This window comes from Dipodomys merriami, unplaced genomic scaffold, assembly GCF_024711535.1.
Source record: "Dipodomys merriami isolate MVZ:Mamm:240054 unplaced genomic scaffold, mDipMer1.0.p SCAF_1512, whole genome shotgun sequence".
In the NCBI taxonomy this organism is placed as follows: domain Eukaryota; kingdom Metazoa; phylum Chordata; class Mammalia; order Rodentia; family Heteromyidae; genus Dipodomys; species Dipodomys merriami.
Window position 1 is genome coordinate 47,263 of NW_027202841.1, and position 17,836 is coordinate 65,098.

The window sequence follows — 17,836 nt, forward strand, 5'->3', positions numbered from 1 at the left end:
TACTTCCTTTCTCATATCTCTTCAACATCTGGTTTTGGCCACACCTCTTCTTCCTCTTTCCCAGATATAGTCTGTCTCCTCTATTAGCTCCACCTCTCAGCATGGCTTACATCTGGTGCAGGCTAGTGGTTGGATTGCCCCCCCCCCAATAAACTCTCTTCTGCCTGAACCATGTGGTGGTTTCCTTTCAGCAGAACTGAGCCCTGTCCTGTGTCAAGAATAAAGAATGCCAGCCTGGCACCAGTGGCTCATGCCTCTCATCTTAGCTACTCAGGAGGCTGAGATCTGGAGGATCTCAAAGGTTCAAAGCCAGCCCAGGCAGGAATGTCCATGAGGCTTTGATCTCCAGTGATACCACCAGAAAACCAGAAATGGTGCTATATATGTGGCTAGAGCTCTAGCCTTGAGCTGAAGAGCTCAGGGATTGTGCACAGGCCCAGAGTTCGAGCCCCATGACTGACAAAAAGCAAAAATATTTTCCCCTACTGCTGGTAACTATAGGAAGGATGGACATGGGTAAGTCCAGGAATGTAGAGGCTGGAGCCTCTTGAATGACATAAAAAAAGGCCTTAGGAACACCAGATGCCTAGAACATACAACTCCACAGTGGGGAGACTTCATCTGTTTACCTCTAAACATCCCCCAACCCACAATTAACAGGACATAGCTCAGTTTATATGCATAAGGAGTGGGCATACTTTAATATGAAATAATTGCTATTCCAGCCCAACCCTGGGCTGGAGGTTGAGTTCACCAAAATGCTTAAACCAAATAAGTCATACACCCAATACTCCACTTCCGTAGGATCTGATGGGTCTGGAAATCTCATGGTGGTTACAGGAAAATTTAAAAATAAAATTTAAAAAGAGCCACCTGGCCTCACATTTCATATGGAATCTACAGAAATGAAGGTATCCTTACAGTTTTGAAGGTTGCCTTTTTTTGCCCTAATGCTGAAACACTCAAGTATTCTGTCCTTGTTTCATTGTGGGTTTTTCCAGTCCTGAGCTTGTACTCAGGGCCTGGGAATTCTCCCTAAGGCTCTGCGTTGAAGGCTAGAACCACTCTACTATGTAAACCACAGCACCACTCCTGGGTTTTGGGTGATTAATGGGCCATCCCAGTCTCTTGGAGCTGAGTTCAAACTCTTCTATACTGAGTAGCTAGGATTAGTGGCAGGAGTCTGGTTATATTCTGAATTTTTTTTGTCAGTCATGGGGTTTGAACTCTAGGCATGGGTGCTGTTCCTGAGCTCTTCAGCTCAAGGCTGGCCCTCTACCACTTTGAATTTTACACACACACACACACACACACACACACACACACACATATGTTGCCAATTCTGAATTTTTAGTGGTTCATTGGCGATAAGAGTCTCACAAACTTTTCCTGCCCAGGCTGGATTAGAACCAGGATACTTCAGAACTCAGCCTTTTGGCTTAGCTGGGATGACAGGCATGAAAGGCATGTTGCCTCCCACTGGGCTGTTTCCATTCATTGGCCCCCAATTTCCTCCCTGTCCCCAGCAGCACCAGGAAGAGCAAATTGGTTCCCCACACTCCTGTAGCAGTGACATTGGCAAGGTAGATGGACATTAATCTTTTTGCCAGCCCTCCACTGTTCAGGTTTTTACAGTGACTCTTTGAGCAAGGACCTGGACAGTTAATCATCTGTGTTCTCAACACTGCCTCAGTGATCAAGTGATAGTGGAACTGAGTTGTTTTTCTTTGTTGGTTGTTGTTTTTATTTTATTTTTATTTAATTTAATTAATTTTTATTTATATTATTACTTTAATTTAATTAATTTTTATTTATTTATTTATTATTTTATATATTACTTTTATTTATATCGTGGTTCTAGTCCTAGGGCTTAATCTAGCGGTTTGAGCTTTGTTGTTGTTGTTGTTAAAGGCTAGTCTTATGCCACTTGAGCCACAGCTCTAGTTTTGGCTTTTATTGGTGACTCATTGGAGATAGAGTCACATGGTCACTCCTGCCCCAGGTTGGCTTTGAACCATGATCCTTATATCTCAATCATCTGAGTCACTATGTGAATGCCGTGAGCCCCCTGTAATCCCTGTCCAGCTGAGATTTCCTATATGGACTCCATACTCTATAGTTTCCTTTTATCCCCATCTGCATGACCATCCACGTTTTCTGTGTTCTTGCCCTGTCCTCACAAAAGGAGAGGACCAAATGATTTGAACTTCACTTAACCATGTTAGCTCTGTAGCAGCTGAAAAAATAAATCAATCAAAACTAGAAATCACATCTTTATAATTCATTCAGCCAGATGCTCAATATGATGCTCTCCCTGAGTATAATGGACACCTCAGTATCAAACTGAAATGTTTGGTCAGAGATCAAGATATCATGGGGATTGACAACATATTTGAGGGGCTCATTGGTGTACACCTGCCGGGAAATTTACATTACGGTTCACTCTGTTGAGAACATGTTAGGCGAGTTCAACATGGAAATGAGCCCACTTCCCCCAGGAAAGGACTAAATCTGCTTCAGTCAAATTAAATGAGAATTTGCCATGTGGGTCCCTAGCTGACAGCCCAATTATTCCTGCATGGGTGGCCCAGGCTATTTCACAGGGAGCTATGGGAATGGGATGGACTAAATGTGTGACAGATACAGGTGTTTCCAAAGTGACGTTTCTGCTATACAGAAAAACATTCTGACTCCTCCACTCAACAGTACAGGGCTAAGGTGATCAACCATGGGCTACTCTGCCCTATCCCAGTCCAGCCCCCATTCTTCCCCTGGCCCAGGTGGATAGGTGTCCTCCCCCACACTTATACCCACCTGCCACCAGGATCATGTGTGTTATCTGTCCTTCATTGTCCACATTCACGTTGTAGAAGATGTTATTGCCTTTGCTTTGCTTCACAAGCTCGAAGGTGTTCGTACCAGAGTCTACTATGGAAGAGAAAGAACCCAGGGTGAGTCCACTTGAGTTCCCTCACCTCATTTCACTTTTCCCTAGTCCTGTGTGGAATAGACTGTTCTCTCCTCTCCTTCTGGATTAAGCTGGTGGTCAATAATCAATAACTTTGAACCTAATCAATCCATCTCATGCACTTCCTTGAAGTTCAAATATCTTGATTTCTTGGGGTGGTGATGGGCCCCATAGATAAATTTCTGAATTCTCCATGCTCCCCAAAACACCATTCAAGGCTGAATCTTCCTGAATCTGTGCTCCCACATGTCACAGGTTAAACTGATAAAAATTCAGTAGGTGCAGGTATGCTCTCCTTCTATTGACATTCTGACTTTTATATCAGAGATTCAGTAAATTGGAGCACTTTTCCTTCGATCATTTGTCTATCAGACCTCTAATAGACTTTATTATGATGTATATTTTAATTAAAATTAATTAAAATTAATTAATTAAAACAAAGCAATTTTATGAACACAGTGAGTCTCGATCAATGTTGAACATATGGACATCAAATCACATTTTTCCAATGAGATGTAATAATACCTGACCAACTAGTTAAAGCAATTGTTGAACATATCCCCCCCCCCCGAATTTAATTCATGGACATTTCCTTACAATGCTAATTCATCCATCTCCTCCCCCTCTCACTCTGTTGAAAGGGAATTGATTTGCACCAACACACAATCAAAAGAAAAACCTATTACAATGAATAAATATATGTGCTGATAACTTAAGAGTCAGGAGCTGGGGCTGATCACATCTGTATCACCTGTTTATATAGTTTTCAGATTTTTTTTTTAAATACACATGCAGCATGCTTTAAAAAATTGTGTCCCACTGCCAAAGCTATCCACACCCCCTGCCCACACATACACCCAAATGTGGAGACATCTATCAAGATCTGATGTATTTGCCGCTCTCATAAATGGTGACTCCCATGTGTAACCACTCAGAGGCCATTTTTGAAAATGAATAATAAAATAATAAATAATAAAATAGAATGGTTAAAATATTTAAAAATAAATATAATAATAAAATAAATAATAAAATAATAAAATTTTCTAGGAAGAACTGAGCAACTTGGATGTCGATTGTATTTTCTTAATTCTGATAATGTCCGACTCTTGGATGTTTCTAGAATTCAAAGCTATTGATGTAACACCTGAAGTGACCTCCATGAATCTCCCAACCATGTGCACACTCCTGCTTTGAGTCCAGTTTTCTGTCTATACCGCGTTGTACTCACACTCTCCTACATAGACCCCATCCTCCCTCAGCTCACCCACAACAGTGTATTTTTGTCACTCCCCAGTTTGCCTGTAAGATAACAAGAAAACAACAACAGAACAACAACCAAGTCTTTATTTCCTATCCACAAATCCGAGCTACTTCTTCCAGACCTTTCGAGTAGCCAAGGAGGACATCAACCGGGGGAAATGCTTTGAATAACTTATGGTACTTGTTCTGATTCTTTTCATCACCATTCTTTGTCATTTTTGTGCAAGTCTTGTGGTTTGAACTCAGAACCAGAGAACTCATCCTCAGGTCTTGTGTTTTTCTCAAGGCTGGTGGTGTAGCACTCGAACCACAGCTCTACATTCTGGTTTTTGATAGTTATGTTCCTAATGGATATGCTTGCCTGGGCTGGTTTCAGACCTCACTCTCTGAGATCCCACCTCCTGAGCATCTGGGATTACAGGCATGAGCCACCAGGGCTTTGGCTGTTAGTTGCATAGTTTTGTGCTAGTGTCAAGGGAAGAGGATTCTTCTAGAATGCTCTTCCAGACAGTGTGGTCTCCACAGAGCTCATACTATCCATTCATGGATTGAAACCAGCAATGATGTCATTATCTAAATATGTCCCTGTCTGCATGCAGGATCAAATGTCCCAGATATGTGAGAAGCCACAGGCTCTGTCAATCAATTCTGGAGAGGCATGGAGGCAGGGAATGAGAGAGAAGGTTTTGCTTACTTGTTATAAAAGTCCACGGTCATGTATTTACCACCTTCAGGAGCCTTAATATGTCAGAGCAGGCCTCTCAAGGGTCTGCCCTCCTGGATCTTCTCTGGCTTGTCCACAAAGATGGCTAGGGTGTGCCACTTGCCAGTCACGTAAATGACCCATGTCCCAAAGGCAAAAGGCCAGCACTCTCCTGATTCCGCTCAGTTCCCTTTATCCAGCACCAAAGAAGCCATTCCTGACTGGGCAAGAGAAGAAAATGAGGCCAGGCCTTGCCAATTTGTGTGGAGTCTCCCACACTGTGACACCAGGACCGAGAGAGACATGCTTGGGAACCATTGCATGTGGAGAGTGAGTTAAGGATTCCATGTAGGCACGACATGTGATCCAGTCTAATAACGATACTGTTGCCTTAGCTTTTGGATTGAAGAGGACACCTTTGTCACACGACAGGGAGTTGAAAGGTGCAAAGGCATTTTCCTGATTATGAAGACACATTGAATCCACATGTTATCAAACAGAATCTCTCTCTCTTACACACAAATGCACATACACACACAAAACTGGCACATTTTACACACACACACACACACACACACACACACACACACACGGGCCATGCAAGATGAACATGCCCATTCAGGGATCCCTCTGATGGCTGGACCTGAGATCTTTGGCCTGCACAGGCCTCACCAAACAGCAGGGTAAGTGCAGAGCCTTCATCATGTTGATGCTGGTTGTCCTTGTCCTACAGAAGCTCAGAGCAGGACAGGTGTGGTGGAGAGAATATGAATAGATTCCCTCCTTTTATACCATTGATCCACAGGCCTGATTCATAATGACCATTTGTCCTCCTGAAATTGTTCTCTGACTGTCCCTCACTGGCGGAAAGGGGGTGGATGGGCAGTGACTGGGATTCTCAGACTAATTGGATTAGCTTAGAGGAAAATAAAGTGGAGCCCAGTGACCTTCACGGTGGTTTAAGGAGAACAATGGGAGGCAGGGGTTGCAAGGACAGGCATGGCTCTTACTCCTCCTTCTGTCCTAGTTAGGTCAGGAGATTGGTTATCTACATCCATGGGTCTCCTTTCTACCTTGCAAGGGCAGGGGGGTGGGGAAAGGAGGGTGTAGCTTGTCTCTATGACCTTGGTGGAACCCAAAGAACATTGCTCTGCAATCCAAGATAGCAGCCTCCCACTTCAATCCAATCATGGGTTGACATCCAATCATCAACAAATCATGTATAACATAAATTGCAGGCCTACCATGCTTCTCTCAGACTACATTTCTTGCTGAAGAAAGAAAAGCACAGGAAAAAGGCACAAATGGCAATTCTTAACCTGATTCAGGAATATGGTCCTATTGATTTGTTCTTCCCATGCTATTCATTCATCCAGTATGGTTGTTCATGTGGAGCAGAAGGAAACCAGGAGAAAACACTCTCAGAAAAGACAGAAAGTTGCATGTTATGGCTACACAATGGATCTGGACAGATTTCTGTATGAATTCGGTGGTATGATTTCTCCATCTTGACTGATCAAAAGTTTTTTGTTTTTTTATTTTTATTTTTGCATCAAATTTCTTCATGCAATAGATGGGTGGAACACAAACATATTTCTGGTGGCCCAAGGCCCATTTATCTCAATATTTTTTACCTTCTCACAGTCCCTGATATCTAAACTAAAGAAAATAGTTGTACCACGAATTGACAAAAGTATTTATCTTTTTTTGACAGTCCTGGGGCTTGAACTCAGAGCCTAGGCACTGTCCTTGAGCTTCTTTTGCTCAAGGCTTTACCAATTCAGTCACAGCACCACTTCTGACTTTTTCTGTGAATGTTGTATACTGAGAAATCAAACCCAGGGCGTCATGCATGCTAGGCCAGCATTCTACCACTAAGCCAGTTTCCCAGCCGCTCCATTTATCATTTATAGATATTTTTAAATATCAATCAGTCCCACTGGAGGTCTGGTAGCCTGGAGATAAAATGTATTTGAGGGGATGGGAAGGTGGCTCAGTGGTACAGCACTTGCTTTGCATGCATGAGGCCCTGGATTCCATTCCTCAGCACCACATAAGCAAAAGGAAAAAACCTGGAAGTGGTGCTGTGGCTCAAGTGTTAGAGCGCTAGCCTTGAGCTGAAGAGCTGAGGAACAGTGTCCAAGCCCAGTGTTCAGGCCCCACGACCGGACCCAAAAAACAAACAAACAAAAAAAAGTATTTGATGTTCATAAGCTTCTCAGAAACAGAAACATGGACATTTTTTCAAAATGTTCATGAGATAATGACTTTGTTCTGAGGTTAGTCCTATGCTTGTTTTTCAGATGCTTTGGTTCTGAACACAAAAATAATTCATCTTTCACCCAGTGCAAATCTAGCTATGCTATTCGCACTGAATAAATCATTTTCCTTTCTTTTTGATGGATGCCTAAAGTGTTCCAGATACACTAAAGACACCTGGTGTCTTTGGGACACCTTTGTTACACCTGGAAAAGGCAGCATCTTTTGAAGTCAAGATAAGGTCAGTGTCAGCCTTGAACTACTTCCTTCTTCCTTCTTGCTTAATCCTATTTTCTGATTGACCCTTCCATGAAAATTCCCTGTGTTCTTGTTGGAATAAAGGTTTTATATATATATATATATATATATATATATATATATATATATATATATATATATATAACCTTTATATATTTATTTACATATAACGATATATAAATAAATGTAAATATATATGTATCTACATTAACTATTGCATTTCCCAATGGCTTGCGGTCATCTAACATGTTGTTCAGTACTTTTTTATGCACCAACGCAATTAATGCAAGCAGAGAAGAGCACCCTAGTTTCAAATCCTGTAAGGGTGAGACACAAATCCTACCAACTCTCTTACCCTAGGATTGTGGTAAAGTCATCAAGACTCACAAAGGAGTTCCTTATTTCATATTGCTTTATTTTTTATGTATTTCTACATATTTATGATCATAAAGTAGTTGCACAAAGGATGCATTATTTTTATAAAACAGTTTGTGAATAGAATACATTTTTATCAATGTTACCCTTCGAACATTCTCACCCCTCCCTCCTCTACCCACCCAGATGCTTTATTTGATATATATATATATATGTATATGTATATATATTGGATTCTTGTCTGTTTTTTGTTTTTCTTTTTGGCATTTCTTCATGTCTTTTATTGCCATTTCTAGTTCTTTATTAGACATCTGCTTTCAAATGATTTTCTGGGTTACAATAGAGTACAAACATTAGCTCAAGTAGGACTTATGGAAAATAAGCTACACAATATAGACCCAAATTATGCTCCGCAGAATAAGTTCAGATCCTCAGTGACCTCTTCGTTTAGGATGAAGTCTTTTGCAAATGCTGTCCTAAAGGTAGTGGTCGTGGTATTACTTAATTACTCTTTCTCATCGCAGGCAGAACTAACACACTCTTCACTAAGAAACTGTTCTCATTCAGAATGTATTTCATGTCTACATGTAGATTTTCAGTACATTCTCCGACCTTTGAAATCCACACCATGGAAAATTTCAGTGTATAGTCCAACTTTTGATGTCTATCCAGCAACAGGATTAGAATTTCACATGGAAGGGATTTCAGTTTAATATTTCTTTCCCTGGCTTTCCTCTGTGTGAATTTCATCCCAACTTTCTCCAATGGAGTCCTTCCAGAAAAATCTTCTTAGGATCAGTCTAATTGTTATCTGACCTTAGGTAAACCTTGTTAAGTGGCCATTAGGACAAATGACCAAGTACTGTCTCTCTTGGGCCTTGTTTCCTATTGATTCCTGAAGGATGTCACGTAACACTCACCTGTCAACCTCAACTTGACACCAGTCAGTGTATTTGTGAGCCAAATACAAATAAACAGCCAGATTTCAGCATCTTTTATTACAAATGTTACATTACTACTGTATCACATAAGCAAATATTACATTATTTATTGACCTTATTATGTATGTCAATGCTTTTGCTGATCAGACTTTCTCAGATTTAGAAAGGACTGAAGAGATGATCTCTGGAAGTATGCTCATTTGCATTTGAGATTGTCCTCTGTGCAATTACAGATCTTCTTGTTTGTGTTGAGAAAATGATTTACTTTTCGAGCCATGCAGGGAATGCATTGGTGTTCTGGTGTAGTATACCCCATATAATACAGAGTGTGCATGGATTATTTGATGTGCTGGGTGGCATGCAAGTCAACGCACACATGTATTATGGAAGTACTGTAGATTCAAGGCTTATAGTAAAGAGTGTAATTCCTTAGAAAGAATAAAAATTCAACCAAGTAAACAAATGGAAGTGGGGACTTGAAATAGGTGTGGTGGGGTCAAGTGAAGTTAAGTTAGAGGAATGAAGATAAGTGTGAGAACTCAGTGTGTATCCTATGAAATAAAGAAGAGGCCTCCCAATGTCCTCTTCCGTTGACAGAGTCGAAGCCTAGCACCTGCATTGTGGGTTGAGGGCTATTTGTAGTGGGACATGGAGGAAGTCTTCCCATGTTGAAGGCTCCTGGTATTCCTAAGGCCTCATTTTGATGAGGCTACAGTCTCAATTTCCCCAAATATTCACTAAGTTGGGTGTGTAGGTTCAATTCCTCTGACATTCCTCACAAGGAAGGGCAAAACTTTCTGCCTATAGAGAACAGAAAGACACCAAACTTTCAAGACACAGGCCGACTTCTTAAAAAAGTCATTTTCTTATGTAATAGTAGCAACCATTCCTATTTTCTCTTTCTCTTTTGCCCATCTTGAAGGGAATAGAAGCTGCTGAAGGACAAACTCAGCTCTAGCAGGAAATGTCTATTGAGACTTGACCCCCCCCCCATGCCCGACCATTAATAACCCCAAACTGGAAGATGGAGCTGTATGGCTCAGGTGATTGAAGGCCAGTCTGGAACCAAACAAAAAATTCATGGACAGCACCCCCAGGCCCTGAGTTCTAATCCCACACATGTCATTTACAAACAACAACAACAACAAAAAACAAACCAAGTCACCCCAAATACTCTAGTCCATACGAGGATCACAGTTTTTCTTGAAGGAATCCAAGTGAATATTGGCTGTCTGTCTGTGTCATTTCCTCCATCAGAAAATTATTCCCTCTCTCCCTCCCCCTCTCTCTCTCCCTCTCTCCCTCTCCCTCTCCCTCTCCCTCTCCCTCTCCCTCTCTCTCTCTCTCTCTCTCTCTCTCTCTCTCTCTCTCTCTCTCTCTCTCTCTCTCTCTCTCTCTCTCTCTCTCTTCTCTCTCTCTCTCTCATTGTCTTCCAATTCTGCACATTAGTTCATCATGATGTGTGTCCAGGGAGGAAGTTCGAGTCTGGACTTCAATCACCTGGGGCAGCCTATGGACAATCTTTGAAAACTGACCCCTGAAGGGGGGATCACAGACTGAAATCACACAGCTGGGGAGGATGTACAGGAATTTTCCCCAGGAGGGACACAACGTTCTCCATTGCTAAGTAGGAAGCACTGTAGCCTTACCAGAGATCACCAGCCCCAAACCAGTAAAGAAACACCTGTCACCATCAATCATTGAGTAGGCAAAGAATCTCAGGCTCTGAGGTAACTTCCTAAGCATCTGAGGTGACTTCCTAAGCATCAGAGGTGATTTCTTATTCCTCTGAGATCATTTTCCCTTCTGCTGAGGTCACTTCCTCTTCTTCTGAGCTCACTTCCTCTTCCTCTTAGTGTGCTTCCTTTTCCTCAGAGCTCACTTCCTATTTCTCTGAATGTACTACCTCTTCCTCTGAGGTCACTTCCTAAGCATTTGAAGAGCTTCCTCTTCTGCCTCATCATGCCTCCTGCAGACAATGATGGGTCCCCCACAGGTCCCACAGTCACTTTCTCCCTCTGAGGCCACTTCCTCTTCTTCTGAGGCCATTTCCTCTTCCTTTTCCTCAGAGGCCACTTCCTCTTCCTCTGCACTCACTTCCTAACCATCTGGGGAACTTCCTCCTCTGCCCCATCATGCCTCCTTCAGACTGACCAGCCCCCCCGGGGCTTCACTCACTTCTTCCTCTGAGCTCACTTCCTCTGCCTCTAAGGCCACTGTCTCTTCCTCTGAAGTCACTTCCTCACCCACTGAGCTCACTTCTTCCTCTGAACTCACTTCCTCCTTTGCCCCATCACCTTTCACTCAGACTATGACAAGTTCTCCACCCCCAAGACCCTGAGGTCAGTTCTGAGTCCTCTCCACCCACACACCCCCTTGCTCACCTCTACTATTTCCTCTCTCTCTGCCCTGTGCTCACTGTACACACCTTCATCTGGCCCAGCAGAAGTTTGGTTCTAAACCCTCTTGTGCCTGGACCTGGTGGAAGTTTCCCCGCTCTCTCTCCCAACCCTTCCAGCGCCTTTATTGGTTTCTTGTGCCACCACTCGCATGACCAGAGTTAAAATCTCTACCACTGATGTCGAGTGAGCCTGAGTTCTTGGGGACCCATGTTGAATTACGGCTAATATTTTTGGGGTGGGCATCCCTGTGAGTCTGGGGATGGACCCAGGAAAAGCACACACTGTGATTTCCTCCTGTTTCATGGGCTAATAAGAAATAATTCTTACTCCATCCCCACCTTGGACTGAACAACGAATGGACCAAAGGGTGTAGTTTGAGTCTAACCCAATCCTCTGCATTCCTAGGTTCTGATGGTTGGGTAAGGAGAGAAATCAGGCTTTGAACCACGATCCTCCAGATTTCAGCCTCCTGAGTAGCTAGGATGGCAGTCGTGAGCCTGGAGTTATTCTGAATAATAATAATAATAATAATAATAATAATAATAATAATAATAATAATAATAATAATAATAACTACTCTAAGGTTCTTTTCTAGAATTCAGTTTGTCCAATCATCCCATTGGAATGGTCTGGGCAGGGGACATTGAGTCAATCATCCAAGTAAGAATGATATGTTTAGGATGTGGTTTACTGGATCACTAGGTTAAGTATTGTGGGAGCACAAATTTCAGGAGAAGGGGAGGAGGAGGATGAGGAGGAGGAAGTAGCAAAGCTGGAAGTCAAGATAGATGACCTCGTAGGAGAGGAAAAAAAAAAAGCAAAAAACAAAAAACTTCTGGAAAGCAAGGATTGTTCAACTTCCCAGAGGACTATTCTGCTGGAATGGGGTGTATGGGGGTGGGAAGCAGATTCCTGGACAAGTTTCTGCCTGTGAAGGGAAGTCTACCTGTGAGGAAGGAAGTGAGCAGAGAAGAAAGAAATCCCACTGCTTCCTGTCCCACATCATTCTGTCTTTCTTCTTCCCCAAGTGACCCACCCCCCCCAAAAAAAACACTCATTTTGGACACGTGAATTATGACCACAGCCTCCTTCGAGAGCGATTTTTTAATTCCAACCTGGAACATTATACACCCAGAATAAAGGGCTTCCACCAACAGGCTGGGTCCTTATTCCTGGGGACAATAATCTGTAGGGAGAAATTTAAAAAAAGAAGAAAAACAGGACAAGGGAGAAGAAATTAAACCAAAAAAAATACAGGATTATGGAAAGAGGTTTGATTGGACCAAGGCCAGGGCTCTTAGGGGAAGGATTTCAATTTCAGGATTTGGGGGTATTCTGGAGGGAAGAGGATCCTGGAAACTCGCCTGTTTCCAGGATGTGTTGGAAGCTGGAAACCAGAGGTTCCTCTCGGGCGAGCTTCTCCTCAGTCAGACTCTGTCCCTTTTCTTTTTTTTTCTTTTTTTTTTTAATTTAATTTTATTTGTGAACATAGTGTACAGAGGGGTTACAATTACATGGGCAGGATAATGTGTACATTTCTTACCAAGCATTGCAGCCTCCTCCTTTTGTTTACCCTTCACGTCCCTTCCCAGCCTCCCCCCTCCTCCCCAATCCCAATCCTTCTCCTTCCCCTCCACTCCCCCCCCCACACCGATGTTGTAAAGCTCGTTTTGGACATGACAAGGAAATCAGGAAGATGCATAATTCAATGCAGCCTCGACAAGTATGGTTACTCAGGAGGAGGCTGAGATCTGATAGGATCACCAGCCTTAGGGCAAGGAGAGTCCTTGAGATTATGATCGCTCATGAAACTACCAACAAACCAGAAGTTGTGCTATATTTAAGGCTCAATGTAGTAGTGTCCAGGCTAGAGCTGAAGAACCTCAGGTACAGTAATCCAGGGCCCTGAGTTCAAAACACACTATGGCCCTGGGCTTTTTGTGCTCAAGATTAGCATTCTACCATTTTTACTCTGGGTCCTGGGCACTGTCCCCTAGCTTCTTCAGATCCAGGCTGGTGCTCAGTACCACACTGAACCACAAATATGGCAGGACTTCCAGTTTGCCCATGATCCTCTAGATGTCAGCCTCCTCCTGAGTAGCTGGAATGACAGGCATGAGCCACAGGTGACTGGCTCTCATTACTTCTCTTATTAACTGTAACTCCCCTGTTCAATGCATTTACAATGAAAATTTAAAACAACAAAACAAAACATTACCCTAGGGCACAGAATGTGGTACAGTGGTACAGTGCTTTCCTAGCATTCATGAAGCCCTGAGTTCAATTCCTCATTATAACACATACACACACACACACACACAGAAGCCAGGAGTGGTGCTGTGGCTAAAGTGGTAGAATGCTCAGCCTTGAGCAAAAAAGAAGCTCTGGGACAGCACGCTCAGGGTCCTGAGTTCAAACCCCAGGACTGTTGTCATGTTGGAGACCATTCTATTTCAGAATGTTCAATGACTGTTTATCTGCAGGAAAATTTGCATTTGTCTTCACCGCTTGGATCACTCATTAGGAGAGCTCAAAAGGGAGATGTAGTCAATCCACCGACAGGGAATAGGCTTTGCTTCGTCTGCTGAGTTTAGGTGGGATGATCATTTCCAGGGTGGGTAGCTAGGTGACACAAACCCATGATGGCTGAGTGTGTGTGTGTGTGTGCATGTGTGTGTATGACACACAGCTCCCTATCTGGTGTGTTATACAAATCAATGTGCACGTGACAGAGTCAGAACTTTTGCAGGAGAAACATGGATTTCTGTTGGGGGACAGTCCCTGAGAAATCCATCCTGATTCCTCTACTTCCACAACAAAGGTTGAGCTCATGGGCCACTGGGATCATGTGTGTGGTCTGTCCTCTTTATCCACGTTCTGGTTGTAGAAGACCATGGTGCCTCTGCCTTGCTCCACCACCTAGAAATAGTTCTTCCTAAAGTCTTCAATGGGTGAGGGGTGGCTGGGAGGGATGGATCAGGATCAGCTCAGGTCCCCCTTCCTAGTCTGGTTGGACTAGAATTTACAGATGCCCATGTTCATTGCTCGCTACTGTGACATGCTAAATATGGACATCTCTTGTGATGGAAGTCATGAGATTGCTCCCCTAGCACTGCTACCGGTGTCTTTAATGCAGTGACATGGATCTTTGCAAAACTTGCTTCCTAGGTAAACTTCATAGAAATGAGTATGCCATACTCAATAGTAATAATTGTTATTATCTTATGTGATCTTGCCACTTAAAAACTTCACATTGGGGCTGGGAATGTGGCTTAAGGATAGAGTGCTTGCCTCTCATGCATGAAGCCCTGGGTTCGATTCCTCAGAAAAACAGAAAAAGCTGGAAGTGGTGCTGTGGCTCAAGTTGTAGAAGGCTATCTTTGAGCACAGAGAGGCTCAGGGAGAGTGCCCAGGCCCAGAGTTCAAACCCCACGACATATATATATATATATATATATATATATATATATATATATATATATATATATATATATACACACACACACACACTTACATTACACTGTATGGTATTTGCATTCAGCAATACCTCCTGCTGATATGTTCAAAGGACAGTGCAATAGAAACTCAATATCTGGCATCGTTGGTTTTCTTGGCTTTGTCCATGGTAAACCTGGTATTTCTATTGATACAATATATGCAGTTTGACAATTCATATTGATAATACTTAGGATAACTGATCTTTTCAGCAAATGCTTTTCTTTCTCTAGGCAGGCATTCAGCAGTTGAATCAAGCTGTTGGACTTAAAAAGTGATCCCAAAATTTGCTTGCAAAATGACATTTCAAAGAATTTAGGTGTGTCATCAGTAATTCTGTAATAGTGCTAAAAGAAGCCCCAATAAAAGATTTGTGGCAGGGCTGATCAGAGTTTCTGCTTTTGGTTGGCCATTTGAACATAGCCACTAGATTTTGGCCTCCCGAGCAGTGAAATGGCTGGCTTGAAAATTGTTTGCTTCAAAAAGGGCTCCCTTAGATTTCAAGAGAAATCTTGAGCATCAGTTTGATGGGCAGTGAAGGAATTACAACATGTAAAAATGATTAAATAAAAATTTATTGACTTCAAATAAAAAATATACATACACACATATATGTATGTGTATATATGTATGTATGTATGAATATATGTAAACTTTAAAAAATTTTTAGGGGGAAGATGGCAGAGGAGAAGCTGGAATCTGAACAAGCTCTTGCATAGAAAGCAGTTTTAGAGTTCCAGTGAACAGTCCTAAGCCAGAGAATCACACCAAGTGTGCCATCACAGGACAGAGAGTTAGGCAAGAGAGGGGAAGCCAAGGCAAGGAGACACATCTGAGCGCTTGCCAGCAGCCGCCACGGTGGTAGCAGGGTCGCGGCGGCAACTGCAGGGCACCCATACCTGAGCCACAGAGAGTCCGGGACGAAGGAGCCAGACGCAGTGGGGGAGCAGATTCTACTCAACACCAGCAAGAACTGAAAAGGGGCGGACATCTTCATCCTGCAGTTTGCAGACCAGAGACGACCCAGGATCCAAGACTCGGCGTGAGTACAAGCCTGACATCCTCACTCCATCTCAGGGAGCAGAGGAGGGAAGGCCACCCCTTCCCCCCCAGCAACAGTGATCTCCATCTTGGATACCGACAAAGCTCAGAGGAGCTGCTAGCTCCAACTCAGGCCTTGGAATAAAATGAGTCATTGAGCAGGTCACAAGAACTTAACGGCAAAGTGACCTGCCAGACTCAGCTCCATCCAGGGAAAAGTCACCCAGCTCAGGCGCCAGCCATAAGAGTGGCTTTCCGCTCTGGATAACCAGAGCCAGAGGCTGCCCCTCCCTCTAGCAGCCTCCACAATCAATTGAAATACAGAAACCCTGAGAATGGCTCCAGGCTGGGCGCTGTGAGTTTTTCACAAAATAGCCCGAGGGAAAAGCAACTGTTTGTTGAAAGGCCTCAACTCTACCCAGAACCTAGTCTCATCACTGCATCCCCCTCTTTTGTGATTCTCAAAGCAGATCACCCTCTCAGAAAACTAACCAGGGAGGGGGATCTCAAAATCTTGGGTAAAACAGAGCATTTTTCTGCCTGTTCGAACAAACTGACTTAAGAAAACAATAAAGCCACAGGACCTCAAGCTGACCAGAGACTCCAACAAGAGGCTGGTTACAGACAAAAAGGAGATACAGGATTCTTCCCACCCCTCCCAAAAAAATAAAAAAAAAAATCAAAGAACTTTTTTTTTTCTTCTTCTTCTTCTTTTTTTGGTACCTTATATATTTATAATTGTTTTTTTCTAAAACTTTTATTAATCTTTAATTTTTTCCTTTTTTGAATAAAATTGTTTTCCAGAAACTTTTTTTTCTCTTATAATTTTTATTTTAGGAATACGTGAATGTGCGTTTTCCTATCTTTTCTTGTCTTCTTTCTCTTTTTCTTTCTTTTTTTAATTATCTTTTTGTTTTTTGTTTAGCTCTACTGACCTTCTGATCTTTATTTCTCCCTTTTTTTATTCTTTTCACCTTTTCCTCTCTTTTGTTCTGCTTTACGTGACTTAACTCTTGTCCTGCACATCCTCAGATAAACCCTTACTTAACAAGTAGACCCTATCCCCCATTGTGTACACACTTAATCCACAAATTTATTACTCAATTCAAAACCTCTGAGACTTAAATTCCTTAATAGCAGTACTACCTCTTTATACCTATATAATATTTTAAGCATTTTGTTAATTTTTTCACAACTCCTCTATGTCCCTCCCCTTCTCTCAATATATTCACATTCCTCTCTAAATAGCTTGTCTTTTTTTTCTCCATAATAATATTAATTTTTACGTTTCTATTTTTTTTGGTCTCTTTTCATTTCCCTTTCCCTTTCTTCTTTTTCTCTCTCTCTCTACATGCATCCTACCCAACCTATTTCCTACATTGAGATTAGGACATAGTTAACTCTCCCTGTGCCTCCCCACACCAATCTATTCCTATTTTTTACCCATATCTCTCCCTAACCCTAATAATTTCTGGTTTCCAAATACTTCTCTGTGGTTCAAAGCCCATTAACATATAGTTGTTTGATGTTGAATAGATGTATCTGTTGAAAAAGATTGTATCTGTAGACTATTGACTGTACAAATGCAAACTCTGGTTTATGGTTGTCTTAAGATAGGGTTCTAGCACAAAACTGGTGCTATTTTCATCTCAAATGGTCAGAGTAAGCCGGAAAAACACAAGAAAAATGGCAAATCCTGGTATCTTAATTCCCAATCTTGATAATCAGGGGAAAGAACAGATAATAAATGTTCCAGAGGAGAGTTCCCAAATAGCTCTACAAACACTGCTGGCAAACATGACAAATGAAAAGTTTGACAACTTACAAAGGACTCTGTATGAGCATGATAGGGAGAGAGAGGAGGCATCCCAAAAGTTTATACAGGAATATCATAAGTGTGAGGAAGCTACTCAAAAACTGATAGAGGATTTGTGTGAGCAGCTTGAGAATACTCAAAGAGAAAGGGATGAATAGCGTGAGCAGGCTGAGAACACTCAAAGAGAACTGCAGGAATCCCACGAACGCGAGGAAGCTAATCAAAGAGTAATACAGGAATTGAGAGACCAGGTAGAGAACACACAAAGATCACTAAAGGCATTCATGGAATCCATTAACAAAGAGCTGAAGGAAGTCA

At 42.3% G+C, this 17,836-nt stretch overlaps 1 non-coding gene across 1 annotated transcript; it reads left to right on the plus strand.

Annotated features, from left to right (window-relative positions):
• The first annotated feature begins 14,682 nt into the window (after positions 1-14,682).
• On the plus strand, positions 14,683-14,820 carry LOC138827214 (small nucleolar RNA SNORA8). The gene has a single exon (XR_011372014.1). It is a non-coding gene; the product is annotated as a small nucleolar RNA SNORA8 (small nucleolar RNA).
• The last annotated feature ends 3,016 nt before the right edge of the window (positions 14,821-17,836 follow it).